The sequence below is a fragment of the Cervus canadensis genome, chromosome 5 (genome assembly GCF_019320065.1).
Source record: "Cervus canadensis isolate Bull #8, Minnesota chromosome 5, ASM1932006v1, whole genome shotgun sequence".
Classification (NCBI taxonomy): Eukaryota; Metazoa; Chordata; class Mammalia; order Artiodactyla; family Cervidae; genus Cervus; species Cervus canadensis.
In genome coordinates this window covers 3472097-3489082 of record NC_057390.1, presented here as the reverse complement: position 1 = coordinate 3489082, position 16986 = coordinate 3472097, and the positions used below count along the sequence as shown (strand labels likewise).

Below are 16986 nucleotides of genomic sequence, written 5' to 3'. Positions count from 1 at the left end.
TTTAACATTAAAACTGACAACACCTTTCTGAATAACAATAATCTACCCCCTTCACAACAGAGGCTCTCTAAATTGCTGGCTTTGCAACCACCAGTCTCTGAATCTGATGGTTTTTCTGCCTTTCCAGTTTTAAGAAATGCTGATGCTCACGGGCAGACAATACCTCAATATGAAGGTATTAACCTTTTTCACATACAACAAATGAAAAAGGCTGTAACTATGTATGGCCCACATTTGCCTTTTTCTAGAGAGATTCTCAATGCTATCGCATCTTCTATTGGAAATGTTATTCCCTATTTTTGGCAAATTTTAATAAAAGCTCTCCTTAAACAGGAGAAGTATCAGGAGATACTTCTGTATCAGTATCAGAAGATACAGGAGAGTATCTTCAATGGACAATGTGGTTTCAAGATATAGCCAGAGATCATGCTAACAGAAATGCTCAAGCTGGCACTCCCCCAAACCAAATTACTTTTGAAATGTTAACTGGCACCGGACAATTTGACACTATAGAAGCTCAAATACAATGCCCTCCTTTGTTGCCTGATCAATTAAAAACAGTGGCCCTTAAAGCTTGGGGTCGAGTTCCTCCTCAAGGGGAGCCTACAGGTAACTACATTAAAATATTACAGGGACCTAATGAAATGTATGCTGATTTCTTAGCTAGATTAGAAACTGCTATTTCCCATACAGTAATTGGAGAAGAAGCTAAAAGGCAACTAGAAAAATTACTTGCTTATGAAAATGCAAATCCGGAATGTCAAAGGGCTATAGCCCCAATTCGTGATACAGGGACTATTTTTGATTATTTAAAGGCTTGTCGCAATATAAGATCAAAAACTCAAAAAATGCAAATGCTAATTGAGACAATGGGTGCTTGCTTTAAAAAAGAAAATAAAAGATGCTTTACATGTAGATATAAAAACCATTAAAAAAAAAAAAAACTGCCCTAAAAAAGTCAAAAACAACAACAAAACCTCCAAAAATCTGCCCTCGTTGCTGTAGAAAAATGCATTGGGCCAAAAAATGTAAATCTAAATTTGATATTAAAAAAAAACCTATTTCAGGAAACTCCAAGCAAGAAACACCCTGCCCCCCACCAGGTCCCCTTCAACAAAAACCAGGGGCAAATTCCATCTTTTCCCTCAAACCCTCAACATCCAGCAGTGCTGCCCCTGATATACCAGCCCTAAACTCCTTTACCCTCAAGCAGTCCTCTCTAGAATACCTACTAGACTTTGGGCCCCTGCCCCCACAAAGCTTCAGTCTTTTACTTGGCCGATCTAGTTTGACTTAACAGGTAGGAAGGCCAGGGGTCTCCAAATGAAAAAAATAGGCTGCAAGTGTCAGACATTTTTATCTCTCTTAAGCAGCAAGAAAAAACAAACTAGCGATAAAAAGAAATGGCAACCCACTCCAGTACCCTTGCCTGAAAAATCCCATGGACAGAGGAGCCTAGTGGGCTACAGTCCATGGGGTTGCAAGAGTCAGACATGACTTAGCGACTAAACCATACAAATTTAAAAGGAGGTTTCTCTTAAAATACTGTGTTGCCATAATGACATCTGGTTTCACTTTAACTATTCTCAAACCCTGAGTTAACCAATGCATTTTTCTTATAAAAATGTTTGTCTTAAGCTATGTTAATGTGCTATACATTTACCCCAGACTCTGTTTTAAAGTTGGTTCTGCCTAAGACTCAGAACAGACTTGACAAACTGGTATGTTTTACTCATGCAAATGTTCTCTTAAGCTATGTTAATAAAACTATATTTGCTTAAAAACCTGCCTTTCTTCAATATTCATGTCAATCATTTTGTGGCCCGAGACAACTCACCTGGTGCTGTTCTTTTCAGTTTTGAGACATTTCCTTTCTCTAATTAAGCAGACTGCTGGTAGTTATATGACATCTGGCTGAAGACTAGCAGATGCCCCCTTCTGATGCCTATGTCAAAAGCTTTCTCTATCTCCTTTATACTTTAATAAAACCTTATTACATATAAATCTCAATTTGAGAACACATTACAAACTTCTACCGATTTCCAATTAACTTCCCTAAAATATTTTGAAAAAATATCATTTCATTATCCTTCTGGTAAGCTGTAAAATTTCTTCAAAAACACTGAATTTATTATTTCTCGCATTTCCGTTTGACTAAAAATGCCAAAGCTTCATTCTGGTCTCTTAAAAAATATAGTCTTTTATACTAAATTTCATTCTGCTCAACAAAATAAGTTATATGCTCTTATTCAAGTTATTTGCCTATATCCTTACCCTATTAATATAGTCTCTGATTCTATATATTCAGTTTTTGTATTAAAAAATATAAAAACCTCCACCATAAACTCCTAGTTCTGTTAAAACAGACAATGGCCCTGCCTATATTTCTAGACACTTTGAACAATTTTTACAATCTTTTTCTATTAAACATATTACAGATATTCCTTATAATCCACAGACACAAGACATAGTCGAGCAAACACATCACACACTAAAGTTATAAATAAAAAAATTAAAAAAGGGGGAATACACAGGAACACTACTGTCTTCCTTATCCAAAGCAGACTTTACTAGATTCCAACATAAGATATTTTCTAAACCCATAACTATTGTTAATACAGCTTTATTTGTTTTAAAATTTTTAAACCTACCACAGGGAAATATTTTAACAAGAGCAGAAAAACATTTCAAGGAATTGAAGGACACTTCTCTTCCTCTGCCCATTTGGTACCAAGACAGGTTCAATAAACAATAGAAATCTGAGAAATTAATCTTACAGGGATAGGGATATGCTTGTATTTCCCCAGATGGATCCAACAAACTTTTTCCTTGGAAAATTCGATCCAAGGGGGCCCCCGACATTCAAAATGGAGACGAAATAACAAGAACCCCAGGAGAAAGAAATTCCAATACAGGCCATGGTGGCTCTAAAGATCTCTAGGAAGCACCGCCCTTGGAGACATCAACCCTGTGATATCCCCTCTTGGGGACAAATAAAAACCCTCACTAATAAAGTTAAAAATCTGATTTGTCAACAGGAAATGCCTCAGAGTCCTAAAAACCTTCTTATCGCTATGCTCTGTTGGTCTGCGTGACCCCCGCTCGAGCTGCGTTAACTAATTTACTTACCCAACCCTGCTTTATTTCATGTCATAAAGTGGACTGAGAAAAGACGGATCATATCAACCAATGACTCCACCCATATGCCCCGTCCCTGGAACCCTCACACCCTGGGGAGGAGGGAAACCTTGAAGGAGTCTTTTGGGCCTAGAAAAGAGAACAACAGTCTCAAAGGCCCCTTGCTGAATCATCTAACTTCGGAGAAAACAAAGCATAACTTTAGTTCCATCCTGATGCTCCAGGCCAGCTGCATCTATCTGGGACTTATCACCCCCTGTCCGGAAACCTACCACCCCCTACACCCGCCCAGAAGATTTATCACCCCCTGCCCAACTACAAGTGTCATCTCAACAAAAGAATACTCAAAATATCCCACTTGATTGACGTTTCCCTTATCGCTTCCACAAACCTCCCTATAAGTATGAAGCCTCCCTGATCCCTTTCGGCGCTCAGCCTGGTCATTAGGCCGACTGTCGCCCCTCCTTGCCTGAATAAAGGTAACCTACTTCTGTTGAGGTCGTCTTTCCTTTTCTGCCTCGCCGGAACCATGCCTTACAAAACTAATTAACATTTCTTTAGGTTATGAAGTCCTTCCTTTGTGTATGGGCCCAGCAAAATTATGCATAAACGTCGGCCGACAAACTTGGCCTTTCGTCCTGCCTCCAAAAGGAGACTGGTAGACACTGCTGCCCTTTTTCTGTCTGTGAAATATGTTTACTACTGAAACCTTAGGGAAAGAGTTAGGGAAAGAACAAAAAACATTACGTAAAAGGTTACTAACACTACACTGAAACATTACCATGACAAAGGACTTCTTGGCTGGCTTGACAGTGGAATGACACCCTCCTCCTCAAATCATCCTCGATAAACAAATTGGGCCTAAACTATGAGACATATATAAAACATAAAAATGTGCTGCCAGCACCAGAGAACTTGGGACTCGGATCGGACATTTCATAGGGACCAGTCATGGTCATAGTAACTATTTCTTGCGCTATAATCAGTTGTACAGGCCTGTGTCCCACTTCCTTTCGTTATAGCCATAAGAAATTTACAATTTAATAAGACTTTATGTTCTGTAACTTGTATTAATGGCCAATTTTGTGTTATTCCTGTTCATTTCAATCATAGTACCTACAATTGGAAACAAACCAAATTTCATTTACATGATAATGCCTCACTGAATGTACAATTACTGCAAAAGAAAATCTTTAAAACTTTTTCTAAACGTCTGCCCTCTTCCACTAATTTGGAAACTTTAGCTGAACTAATTATCCGAGCTAGACCCACAAGGATGGTTTGAAAGTATTACCCACAGCATTGGGTCTAGAACTGTAACTTTGGTGATTGTCTTGATAATTGTATTTGTTGTTTATCGTTGCCTTTCTATAAGGTTGGTTAATACTAACCAAACTTATTTGGTCAAGACCTTTTTTTTTTTTTTTACAAATATAATAAAATAGGGGGAATTGTCAGGAAGCATTTAACAAGGGGCTTCCTGTGTGCTGTTTTGGATCTGTCAGGAACCCTCTGGCTCTTATTTTCCTGAATATTCAGGAATTAAGAGGAGAGGCACGCCTTTCCTGGGGCTGAGGAATCTAGGCATTTCTCATTACGGTGATAAGCACCCTCTTCCTTTTTATGAACCATACAGTAAAAGGTGATTGTTTGCAACTCTCTCTTTGATAGGGATTGCGTTATGTTTTGTAAATCTGGAATTTTAAGCTTTATCTTTGCTGAGAATAACTATCTTATATATGCCCACACCTTGTTGATTAAAACACCTTTGCTCCATCAGAGCTTGGGTCCCCGTGTCTTTCTTTCTGTCTTTCTCTCTCTATCTCTCTATTTCTGGCTAATTCCTTGGAGTGTGGAGGCCTCCTGAGCTCACTTTCTTGCCCGGGTTTCTAAGACCCTCTCGAGAAGGCACACTGTGCCTTCACCCACTTGAAAGGGTGCCCGGTGCCTACGTGCAGCAGCGCGAGCCCTAAAAATAGGACTCTATTGTCTTTCTGTGTAAACCAGGGGATATCAGCCTCTTTCTCTCTCTTACTTTCTTATAGTCGACTCCGGACCACCAGGTTCCGGTCCATTAAAGGACCAACAAATTAAGACCTCTCCTTGCATTATGTAGTCAGTAATCCAAGCACTTATCTCCAAGGATGCCACAGAATCAGTGGATTATAGAAACAGGGAGAACAGTTAAGCATGGGATGTGCCCAGTATAATGTGCTGGGCAGAGCAGGTGAAATAATGATTCACACCCTACATCTGATCTTGCAAAGAACTGCCAGGGAAAGTCTGAGTGGAAAAGCAGGGTGCAATCTAGCCAGACACTGGCATGTATAACCACTTCTCTCCACCACTAATCCATGAAAAATCATGAAGTTGTTCCAAGCTCAGGAACCAATGTGGTGTCTACTCTGGGTGCCAACATATGGCAGGGGAAATACCTGAGAGCCACAGACCCGCAGGCTCTATGATGCACCCTCGACTGGATCAAATACAGTGACCACTCCCTTCTGAACACACACGGGCGTTTCTGACTGCATCTCATGCCAACCAACTTTAACCACCTTTTGCTGTGTTATCAATAAACTCTAGGGGATCTTAACGAAAACCAGAAGGTTTCTTCCTCTCCAAATTACAACCATTGATCAAAATCTTTGGCCTTTGCTATTAGAATTTAAAATGAGACTCTGGTTATATCTGAATCAATAAAGATGACTGCATATGTGATGGATTTTTCACTGCAGATCTCAAAAAGTCTTGCAATCCTGAGCTTTGATCCCAACCATTTTTCACACAGAAAGGTTGACACCTGTTAGTGGGTCATGAAATCAATTCAGATAGAAATGAAGTAAAAAGATCACACAATACATCACATACAGTAAGGAGAAGCATCATCTTAAGAAAATTATACAGAAAATCTTCCATTGCAGAGGGCCACGCTCAGAGTGGAAGAAACTCTGTGGATCAGCTGCCAAGTATGAACCTCTCCCACCCATTCCTTACCTATAGACAATTGCCTTGGGCACTTGGGTGCTGCCCTGAACAGACTGTGGAGGCTTTGGTCACCCAATAAAGTGACAGGGCAGTGAAAGGATATCTTTAATCCTTGACCAAGAAAGAGGGTAGCAGTGGACCCACCAATATCATTACATGAATTCAATTTCTTCTCTCGCTGTGGCTCCCACATCAAGTTCCTGCCTTCTTTTTTCTCCTTTCCTTTCTATGAAGACCTTGAAACTAAAGTCTTTGCTTCCTATATTTATTTTCTCAACTTCTATCCACTCCTCCACCTTCTGCAAACTGGCTTCCACTCCCAAAATGCCACCAAAACTGTTCTGGCTAGGATCAATATTGATATCCATCTTGAAAGTCAAATGGCTTTCAGATATCATCCTGTACGATTATTTCAAAACTCCTCAGTAATTCATTAATCATAAAAATAGCAATGAAGGACAATGTGTGTTGAGAGAGCGTTTCCTGTTGAACATTTAATGTTGCACACTGTCCTGAGCATATTATGTGAGCTGTCTCATAACCATCTTGCAGGTGGCCATTATGATTTTTCTCACTCAAGGATGAGGGACCTTGGTGAAGAAAGCCTAAGGAAGGCCCCTCAGCTGGAATGTCGCAGTGCTGGACTTGAATTCAGGTCTTTCTGACTCCAGGTTCTGGTCCATTAAAGGACCCCAACCCCTCAGCTGGAATGTGGCAGTGCTGGACTTGAATTCAGGTCTTTCTGACCCCAGGCCGAGGGCTCTTGCCACCTCTCCTCCTTAGGCTCTGGCATCATGGCTCCCTACCTGGAGCTTCTGCTTCTCTAGCTGTCCTGTATTGGCCCCTCTACAGTCTCCCTTTCTCATTACCACAAAGAACCTTCAAATCCATCTCCTTGACTCAGACTTTTCTCCTGAACTCCAAACATGTGGCTGCCTATTGGCCTTTTTCACCCAGATGCCCTGGGGACATCCAAGAATCAAGAGGACCTAAAGTGAGTTTCCTTTCCTTTCCTCTCATGGTACCTCTTCCTTCGGTTCTTCCATTCATTTATTCATTCAAATATTTGGGAGTGCTTACAAGGAGAAAGGGAAAGATATTCCCATTTGAATTCAGAGTTCCAAAGAATAGCAAGGAGACATAAGAGAGCCTTCCTCAGTGATCAATGCAAAGAAATAGAGAAAAACAATCAAATGGGAAAGACTAGAGATCTCTTCAAGAAAATTAGAGATACCAAGGGAACATTTCATGTGAAGATGAGTTCAATAAAGGACAGAAATGGTATGGACCTAACAGAGGCAGAAGATATTAAGAAGAGGTGGCAAGAATACACAGAAGAACTGTACAAAAAAGATCTTCACGACCCAGATAATCACGATGGTGTGATTGCTCACCTAGAGCCAGACATCCTGGAACGTTAAGTCAAGTAGACCTTAGAAAGCATCACTACAAACAAAGCTAGTGGAGGTGATGGAATTCCAGTTGAGCTATTTCAAATCCTGAAAGATGATGCTGTGAAAGTGCTGCACTCAAAATGCCAGCAAATTTGGAAAACTCAGCAGTGGCCACAGGACTGGAAAAGGTCAGTTTTCATTCCAATCCCCAAAAAAGGCAATGCCAAAGAATGCTCAAACTACCACACAATTGCACTTGTCTCACACGCTAGTAAAGTAATGTTCAAAATTCTCCAAGCCAGGCTTCAGCAATACATCAACTGTGAACTTCCAGATGTTTTTAGAAAAGGCTGGTTTTAGAAAAGGCAGAGGAACCAGAGATCAAATTGCCAACATTCACTGGATCATCAAAAAAGCAAGAGAGTTCCAGAAAAACATCTATTTCTGCTTTATTGACTATGCCAAAGCCTTTGACTGTGTAGATCACAATAAACTGTGGAAAATTCTGAAAGAGATGGGCATACCTGACCACCTGACCTGACTCTTGAGAAACCTATATGCAAGTCAGGAAGCAACAGTTAGAACGGGACATGGACCAACAGACTGGTTCCAATAGGAAAAGGAGTACATCAAGGCTGTATATTGTCACCCTGCTTATTTAACTTATATGCAGAGTACATCATGAGAAACGCTGGGCTGGAAGAAGCACAAACTGGAATCAAGATTGCTGGGAGAAATATCAACAACCACAGATATGCAGATGACACCACCCTTTTGGCAGAGAGTTAAGAGGAACTAAAAAGCCTCTTGATGAAAGTGAAAGAGGACAGTGAAAAAGTTGGCTTAAGGCTCAACATTCAGAAAACTAAGATCATGGCATCTGGTCCCATCACTTCATGAGAAATAGATGGGGAAACCGTGGAAACAGTGTCAGACTTTATCTTTTTGGGCTCCAAAATCACTGCAGATGGTGACTGCAGCCATGAAATTAAAAGACGCTTGCTCCTTGGAAGGAAACTTATGACCAACCTAGATAGCATATTAAAAAGCAGAGACATTACTTTGCCAACAAAGGTCCATCTAGTCAAGGCTATGGTTTTTCCAGTGGTCATGTATGGATGTGAGAGTTGGACTGTGAAGAAAGCTGAGTGCTGAAGAATTGATGCTTTTGAACTGTGGTATTGGATAAAACTCTTGAGAGTCTCTTGGACTGCAAGGAAATCCAACCAGTCCATACTAAAGAGATCAGTCCTGGGTGTTCATTGGAAGGACTGACACTGAAGCTGAAACTCCAGTACTTTGGCCACCTCATGCGAAGAGTTGACTCATTGGAAAAGACCCTGATGCTGGGAGGGATTGGGGGCAGGAGGAGAAGGGGATGACAGAGGTTGAGATGGCTGGATGGCATCACTGACTCGATGGACATGAGTCTGAGTAAGTTCTGGGAGTTGGTGATGGACAGGGAGGCCTGGCGTGCTGCGATTCATGGGGTCGCAAAGAGTCAGACATGACTGAGTGACTGAACTGAACTGAACTGAACATGGTGTCAAGCAATACTCCAGCAATACTAGAAATACCTAGAACACAATGGACCAAGCCCTACTCTTACTCTAGTGGAGGACGCAGATCATGAAAAAATACATACATATCATCAGGTGATGAAATGTACTGTGAAGAAAACAAAAACGTGGTAAGGGGTGAGAGAATGACAGGGTGTTTAGAAGGGCTGTCTCCTCAAGAAGCAGAGCTGATATGATGTGGTGGTTAACAGTGCCTCTGTCTCTCAGCTGTCCAAGATGGGAAGTTTGTGGGTGTTCTCAGCTTTGCCCTCTGGCTCACTCCACACGTTCACTTTCCACCCACTCCTGCCTCTCTCACCTAAACCCTCCACACTGTACTGGCTTGGCTCAAGGATCAAGTCTGTCAGAGTCTGCACCTGGTTTTGGTCTTCCCCCCTACATTGAGCCTCATCTTGCTGCCAAAATAATCTTTCCAAAACAAAAATCTGCTCATGTTTTCCGCTTGCTGTAAATCTCTCGCTGGTATTCATTTCCTACAGGGTAGAGTCCCTGATTCTAGGAGAGATTTTCAGTTCCCTGTATTCTGGGTCCCTCCTCCCTTTCCCTGTCTTGTCTCCTGCACACCCCTGGTGAATACACCATGTTCTTCCCCTCTACCCGTCTGCACACACAAGCTGTTTCTCTCACTCAGAACACTTCTCACACTCCCACCCTCAAATCCCTACACATCCTTCTGGATCAAATTCAATCACCCGGTTCCGTGAAGACTTCCTCCACTCCCCAGCCAGAACTGTTCACGTTCCCCCATCTTCCAGTTGTTCTATGGCTATGCTTCTACTGTCATATTTGTAATACTCTGATATAAGGATCTGGGTTTCATTCCTTCAGTAAATACTTTTCAGCACCCACCATGTGCCAGGCATCATTCTCAGTGGATGTAGCTATGGATATAGCTATAAGTGAGGCCAAACAAGATCTCAGCTCTCATGGAGATTATGTTCTAATACAGTATGTCTCCTACATTGGGCTGAACCCATGTCTCCAATGGTATTAATAAGCCCCTATTTTGTGTTCAATGTATAGCTTCACCATGGCAGATCCTAAGGAAAGGGAGAAGAATGTGATAGGCTATTCACTGCCTGAGATCATCTGTGCCATGAATCTGATCCATGGTAGGTAGTGAACAAATATTTTTGGATGAAGAAATTGTGGAAATTACTTTACTTCCCACTCTGTGGACAAGAGAATAAAGAAATAGAACAATTAATTCATATCCCACGAACAATGAACCTTTGAATCCCACAAATCTAGACAAATTTAGAACATACTTTGTTCTGAATCACAAGCCTTTTTTCACTACATTAGCAACACTCCCATTTTTAAATTTAATGTAATGTACAGATGAAAGAATGCTGCTGCTGCTCAGTCACGTCTAACTCTTCGTGACCCTTTCGACTGTAGCCCTTCAGGCTCCTCTGTCCATGGAATTTCCCAGAATATTCTCAAGAATACTGGAGTGGGTTGCTGTTTCTTCCTCCATGGGGCCTTCTTAACCCAGAGATCGAAAGCTTGAAAATTCTGATGTTAGGCAGTAACATCTTCAGAGTGCAACATGGGAAAGTCCATCATTTAAGACTGTAATGGTCTGTTTTCTCAACTAGAATAAGAGTGGGACTTGGTCCATGTGTTTAAGTACTTCCAGTGCTTAGAATAGGGCTTGGCACCTCAGAGGAACTCATAAATATTTCAATGAATAAATGAAGGGACAAACAGAGAGGAAGAGGCACGATGAAAGAAGAGATCTCCAGGGAGAGGGAGTTAATTCATTTTCAGTCTTCTTGATTCTCGGGTATCCCTAGGACATCCAGGTGTGAAAGGCCAATAGACAGCCACACATTTGGGGTCAACAGACAGTGCATTCCAAGGAAAGACTGAACAACTCTTTGAGGGGATAACCTTGTCTGAATAAAAACAACAATAAGAATCCATATATATATATATATATATATATAAACAGAATAAGTAAAAATAAAAATATGATAAAACTTTTACATTCTGCAGAAAAGAAATAGCTTTCTACACTGATGGGAAAAAAAGCCATTTTCAGGCGAAAAATTAAATAAAAATAAGCAAACAAAACACAACAATCTAGAATAGCAAATACAGAATTTAAAACCAGGCAAAGTCAGTATCATTTAGCAAAAACTGAAATAAAAAATAGATGAATCTCAAAGGTCAATTCCTTGGATATATTTTTTTATGTCATTAAATGGTGAATATATGAAAATTATATAGAAGTCAGTAAGATTCCAGATGAACTATTCCAGGTCTACACACACCCTACTACAGTCAGAAAGAGAATATTTATTATACAAGCAGCAAGTATTTAGAGCCCCCAAGTGTTTATGTTCTTTGGGCCAGGAGTCCCACTCCTAAGAACTTATCTTAACAAGATAGTTCAACTATATGCACCATAGAAGCATCAAAACATGTGAAAGGAAAATTGAAAAAAAACAAACAAACCCAAATGTCCAACATTCAGTGAAGAGTTAAACCAATGAGTGTAGTCACACGGCATGGAATATCATGTAACCACAAAAAATATCAATCTGATGGTTCAGCAAAAACACAAATAAAGTATATAAGACAATGCTAAATTGAAAAGCAGAATATAAAATGATTATGGACACTCTATGTAAAAATTTATTCAAGGAAGAAAAATAATTAAAAGTAAATGTTTGAGGATTTAAAGATAGTGGAGGAGTAGGTGGACACGGAGTACATCTCTCTCCATGGATACATCAGGAATACACCTTCAGACACAGAAGTGCATGCAGAACACCAGCTGAGAGCGGACAGGAGTACCTGACCAGTGGAAAAGAATATATAGAATCACACAAAACTTGGCATGATGAAGGAACTAGGGGGAAAAACAGGAGTGTTAGCAAGACTGGACCTGCCCTCGATAGGTGGGGGAACTGAAGCAAGGGTCTGATCCCCATATCGGGGCAACTGTCTGAGTCAGAGGAGAAACATTTAAGTCTGAGAGGGAAACAGCTGATCTGTAGCAGCAAATGGAACGAGAGTCAGACAGTCCTTGGGGCAGCCATACATACTCCAGACAGGGATGAGGTCCCCTGGAAGGCGCAGCAGCTGGGAGCTGGAGTTTAGGGATTGTGGAGCAATCCCAGGGCGAGGGCTGCTGTTGACTGCGGAGAGACGGATCAAGGGGATGTGAGGGAGGAGACTGTGGTGAGAAATGCCTGTGGAGGAGAGCTGGGCAGCCATGGAAGCAAAGCAATACTGCTGAGTCACGCGTAGTGGGTGGAGCCATCACCATAGCCTCTCTCTCCTCACACAGCCAGCAGCGGCAGCTGAACAATAGAGAGGCTGGCCCAGACAGTGCCCGCCGCACTGAACTACAGAATAGGACCCCACCCAAGGTGCTCCTTTAAGTGCCGGACACCCCGATCTACAGAGTAGGACCCCAACCAGGGGGGCCCCTCCGTGTGCCTGATGCACCAGACAACAGAGAAGGACCCCAGGCAAGGAAGCCCTCTAAGTGCCTGAACGGGCGGAGCTACGGAGAAAGACTGGCCAAAGAAGCCTTCCGATCGTCAGCTACAAGAGGCTCGAAAAAAGACTCTGATAGGGCCATAACTCCTGCAGCAGAGGCAGTCCATGTCCCTGCACCTTTGGTGCCCCCAGGGTCCCTGCAAGCCAAACAGCTGCACCGCCTTCATGCTCAACTCTCACTGGGGCAGAGCTGCCACAGACAAAAAAAACTCTTGCGTCTATGCATGCAGGGTTGCTTCGGTCTTGTCCAATTCTTTGCGGCCCTGTAGACTGTGGCCTGCCAGGCACCAGTTCTGATAGCTGTGGACATTGGAGGCAAGAACATATAGGAGTAGGACCAGATTAGAATCTGAGCTGCCCCGACAACAGGTCCAGAGATCAGCACATTGTTGGAGGGCCTCCTAGGGAGGGGAGGTGGACTGTGACTCCCAGTGAGGGAAAGGACTCTGACAGAAGTGACTCAAGAAAAACATCTATTATTCTTATGTTTTGACTTGTTCTGTAGATTCTTTGGATTCCCCTCCACCCCCCCGCCCCTTTTCCCTCCTCTGTTTTAGCTGTCAATTTTATTGGCACTAGGAAATCTAATTAAGCTTCTGAGCTTTTTTTTTTTCTCTTTTTCTCAGTCACATTTTTTATTGTTGTTATAAACCTCTGCCTCTACATTGGGCTTTTGCAGTTCTGTGGAGTTTTCCTCGTTTTTTTCCTTTTCTCTTTTTTAAGCTTTAACTAATTTTTTTCTACATTTATTCCTTTGTTTGCTTTTCCTACTGCGATTTTCCTGTTGCAGTTAATCTTTATGTTTTTTGCAGTTAATCTTTAATGTATATAAATCTTCTTTATCTACCTCTGTTTAACCTTGCATATCTATTCTTTCTTTCCTTTCCTCTCAACATATTTGTTAGTTTTATTTTCATTGCTTTATTCCCCAATTGGCACCTTGCTTTAGTTTTATTTTCCAGTTTGTGCTTTAGTTCGTTTTGCTCTTAACTGGTAGATATAATTTTTGGCTTCCTTTGTTCACCAGGTCAAAGTATTGTACTTTATTTCTGTTGGACTCTTGACTTTGATTATGCGTGTATATACAAACATACATATATATATATATGTGTGTGTGTGTGTGTGTATTCAGTCACACTTTTTATTGTTGTTATAAACCTCTGCCTCTATGTTGGGCTTTTGCAGTGCTATGGAGTTTTCCATTTTTTTTCTCTTTTTCTTTCTTCTTTCTTTTTTTTCTTTTCTCTTTTTTGTAATTTTAATTATTTAAACCTATTATATTTTTTTCTACATTTATTCCTTTGTTTGCCATTCCTACTGTTCTTTTCCCCTTGCAGTTAATCTTTAATATATATAAATCTTCTTCATTTACCTCTATTTAACTTTGCATATCTATTCTTTCTTTTCTTTCTTTCTCTTTCTCTCAACATATTTGCTAGTTTTGTTTTCATTGTTTTATTCCCCACTTGGCACCTTGCTTTAGTTTTGTTTTCCAGTTTGTGCTTTAGTTGGTTTTGTTCTTAACTGGTAAATATACTTTTTTATTTTGTTTGTTCACCAGGTCAATCTACTGTACTTTTTTTAGTTGTTTTGACTTTGCTTATGGGTGCATATGTATACTCCATTATTTTAATAATTATTTACCTGATTTTGTAACTGCCATTTGTCTGGGGTTCATCTTTGGTTTCTTACTTTTGGGTATTTGTTTTAAGCTCACTTAATGCCATAACAAACCACTTGTGGAATCTTTGTTCCTAACCAGAGATCAAGCCCTAACCAGATTTGGAGTGGAAGCACTGACTCCAAGACTCCAGACCACCTGAGAACTAACACTCAGCTCAGTTCAGTCGCTCAGTCGTGTCCGGCTCTCTGCGACCCCATGAATCGCAGCACGCCAGGCCTCCCTGTCCATCACCAACTCCCGGAGCTTACTCAAACTCATGCCCATTGTATCGGTGATGCCATCCAGCCATCTCGTCCTCTGTCGTCCCCTTCTCCTCCTGCCCCCAATCCCTCCCAGCGAAGAGTCAACTCTTCACATGAGGTGGGCAAAGTATTGGAGTTTCAGCTTCAACATCAGTCCTTCCAATGAACACCCAGGACTGATCTCCCTCAGGATGGACTGGTTGGATCTCCTTGCAGTCCAAGGGACTCTCAAGAGTCTTCTCCAACACCACAGTTCAAAAGCATCAATTCTTCAAAGTGCTCAGCTTTCTTCACAGTCCAATTCTCACATTCATACATGACCACTGGAACAACCATAGGTTTGACTAGACGGACCTCTGTTGGCAAAGTAATGTCTCTGCTTTTTAATGTGCTGTCTAGGTTGGCCATAACTTTCCTTCCTAGGGAGTATTAAATAGTGAGAACTCACACAAAGGAAACCACTTGAGTACAAGACCCAGCATCACCCAACCACCAGTAGCACCCTGTGCAGGACGCCTCATCTAAACAACAAACAACAAAAATACAAACCCAATCATCAGCAGAAAGGATTACCACCTCATTCAGCCTTGCCCAACAGAGGAAAAATAAACACACACACACACACACAAAACTCAGCACAAATCTCACCCTTTTTGAAGCTTACACAAACTATTGGACCAACCTCAGGAGGGCAAAAACCAAAAGGAAGAAAGAATTCAAACCCTGAAGCCTGGGAAAAGGAGACCTCAAACACAATAAGTTAAAAAAAAAATAATGAAAAGACAGAGAAATACTACACAAAAGAAGGAACAAACTAGAAACACAGAAGTCCAAGTAAATGAGGAGGAAACAGGCAAACTCCCTGAAAAAGATCATCAAAAAGATGATCAAAAACCTTGAAAACAAAATGGAGAAAATGCAAGAACCAATTAACAAAGACCAAGAAGAATTAAAGATTAAACCTACAGAGACAAACAACACAATTACTTAAATTAAAAATACTCTGGAAAGAATCAATAGCAGAATATCTGAAGCAGAAGAATGAATCAGTGAGCTGGAAGATAAAATGGTGGAAATAATTTCTGAGGAGCAGAATAACCTCTGGGACAACATCAAATGCACCAACGTTCAAATTATAGAGGTCCCAGAAGAAGAAGAGAAAAATAAAGGGCATGAGAAAATTTTTGAAGAGATTATAGCTGAAAATTTCCCCAACATGGAAAAGGAAATAGTCAATCAAGTCCAAGAGGCATAAAGAGTCCCATACAGAATAAACCCAAGGAGAAACACACCAAGACACATACTAATCAAACTAACAGAATAAACACAAAGAAAGAATATTAAAAGCAGCAAGGGAAAAGCAACAAGTAACATACAAGGGAAACCCCAAACATTTAACAGCTGATCTTTCAGTAGAAACTCTGCAGGCCAGAAGGGAATGGCAGAATATATTTAAAGTACTGAAAGGGAAAAATCTACAACCAAGATTACTGTACCCAGCAAGGATCTCATTCAAAATTGATGGAGAAATAAAAAGCTTTTCAGACAAGCAAAAGTTAAGAAAAGTTAAGAGAATTCAGTACCACCAAACCAGCTTTACAACAAGGGTTAAAGGGACTTACATAGTCAAGAAATACAAGAGAAGAAAAAAGATCTACAAAATCAACCCCAAACAATTAAGAAAATGGCAATAGGAATGTATATATCAATAATTAGTTTAAATGTAAATGGATTAAATGCTCCAACCAGAAAACAAAGACTGGCTGAATGGATACAAAAACAAGACCCATATATATGCTGTCTACCAGAAACCCACTTCAGCCCTAAAGACACATATAGGTTGAAAGTGAGAGGATGGAAAAATATATTCCATGCAAATGGGAAGCAAAAGAAAGCTGGAGTAGCAATCCTCACATCAGACAAAATAGAGCTAAATATAAAGAATATTACAAGAGATAAGGAAGGACAGTTCAGTTTAGTTCCATCCAGTCACTCAGTCGTGCTCAACTCTTTGCAACCCCATGGATGCACCAATTGTCCATCACCAATTCCTGGAGTCCACCCAAACATGTCCATTGAGTTGGTGATGCCATCCAACCATCTCATCCTCTGTCGTCCCCTTCTCCTTCCGCCTTCAATATTTCCTAGCATCAGGGTCTTTTCCAATGAGTCAGCTCTTCATATCAGGTGGCCAAAGTATTGGAGTTTCAGCTTCAACATCAGTTCTTCCAATGAACACCCAGGACTGATCTCCTTCAGGATGGACTGGTTGGATCTCCCTGCAGTCCAAGGAACTCTCAAGAGTCCTCTCCAACACCACAGTTCAAAAGCATCAATTCTTCGGCACTCAGCTTTCTTTATAGTCCAACTCTCACATCCATACATGACTATTGGAAAAACCATAGCCTTGACTAGACAGACCTTTGTTGGCACTACATAATGAT

At 40.9% G+C, this 16986-nt stretch overlaps 1 protein-coding gene and 1 long non-coding RNA gene across 10 annotated transcripts in view; both read right to left on the bottom strand.

Annotated features, from left to right (window-relative positions):
- VWA3B (von Willebrand factor A domain containing 3B) overlaps positions 1–16986 on the bottom strand; it is a 177436-nt gene that overhangs the window by 27272 nt on the left and 133178 nt on the right. The gene's annotated exons all lie outside the window — the stretch shown is intronic.
- On the bottom strand, positions 2530–15332 carry LOC122441390. The gene is made up of 3 exons (XR_006269343.1): positions 15168–15332; positions 3690–3693; positions 2530–2539 (listed from the first exon to the last, which is right to left on the bottom strand). It is a non-coding gene; the product is annotated as an uncharacterized LOC122441390 (long non-coding RNA).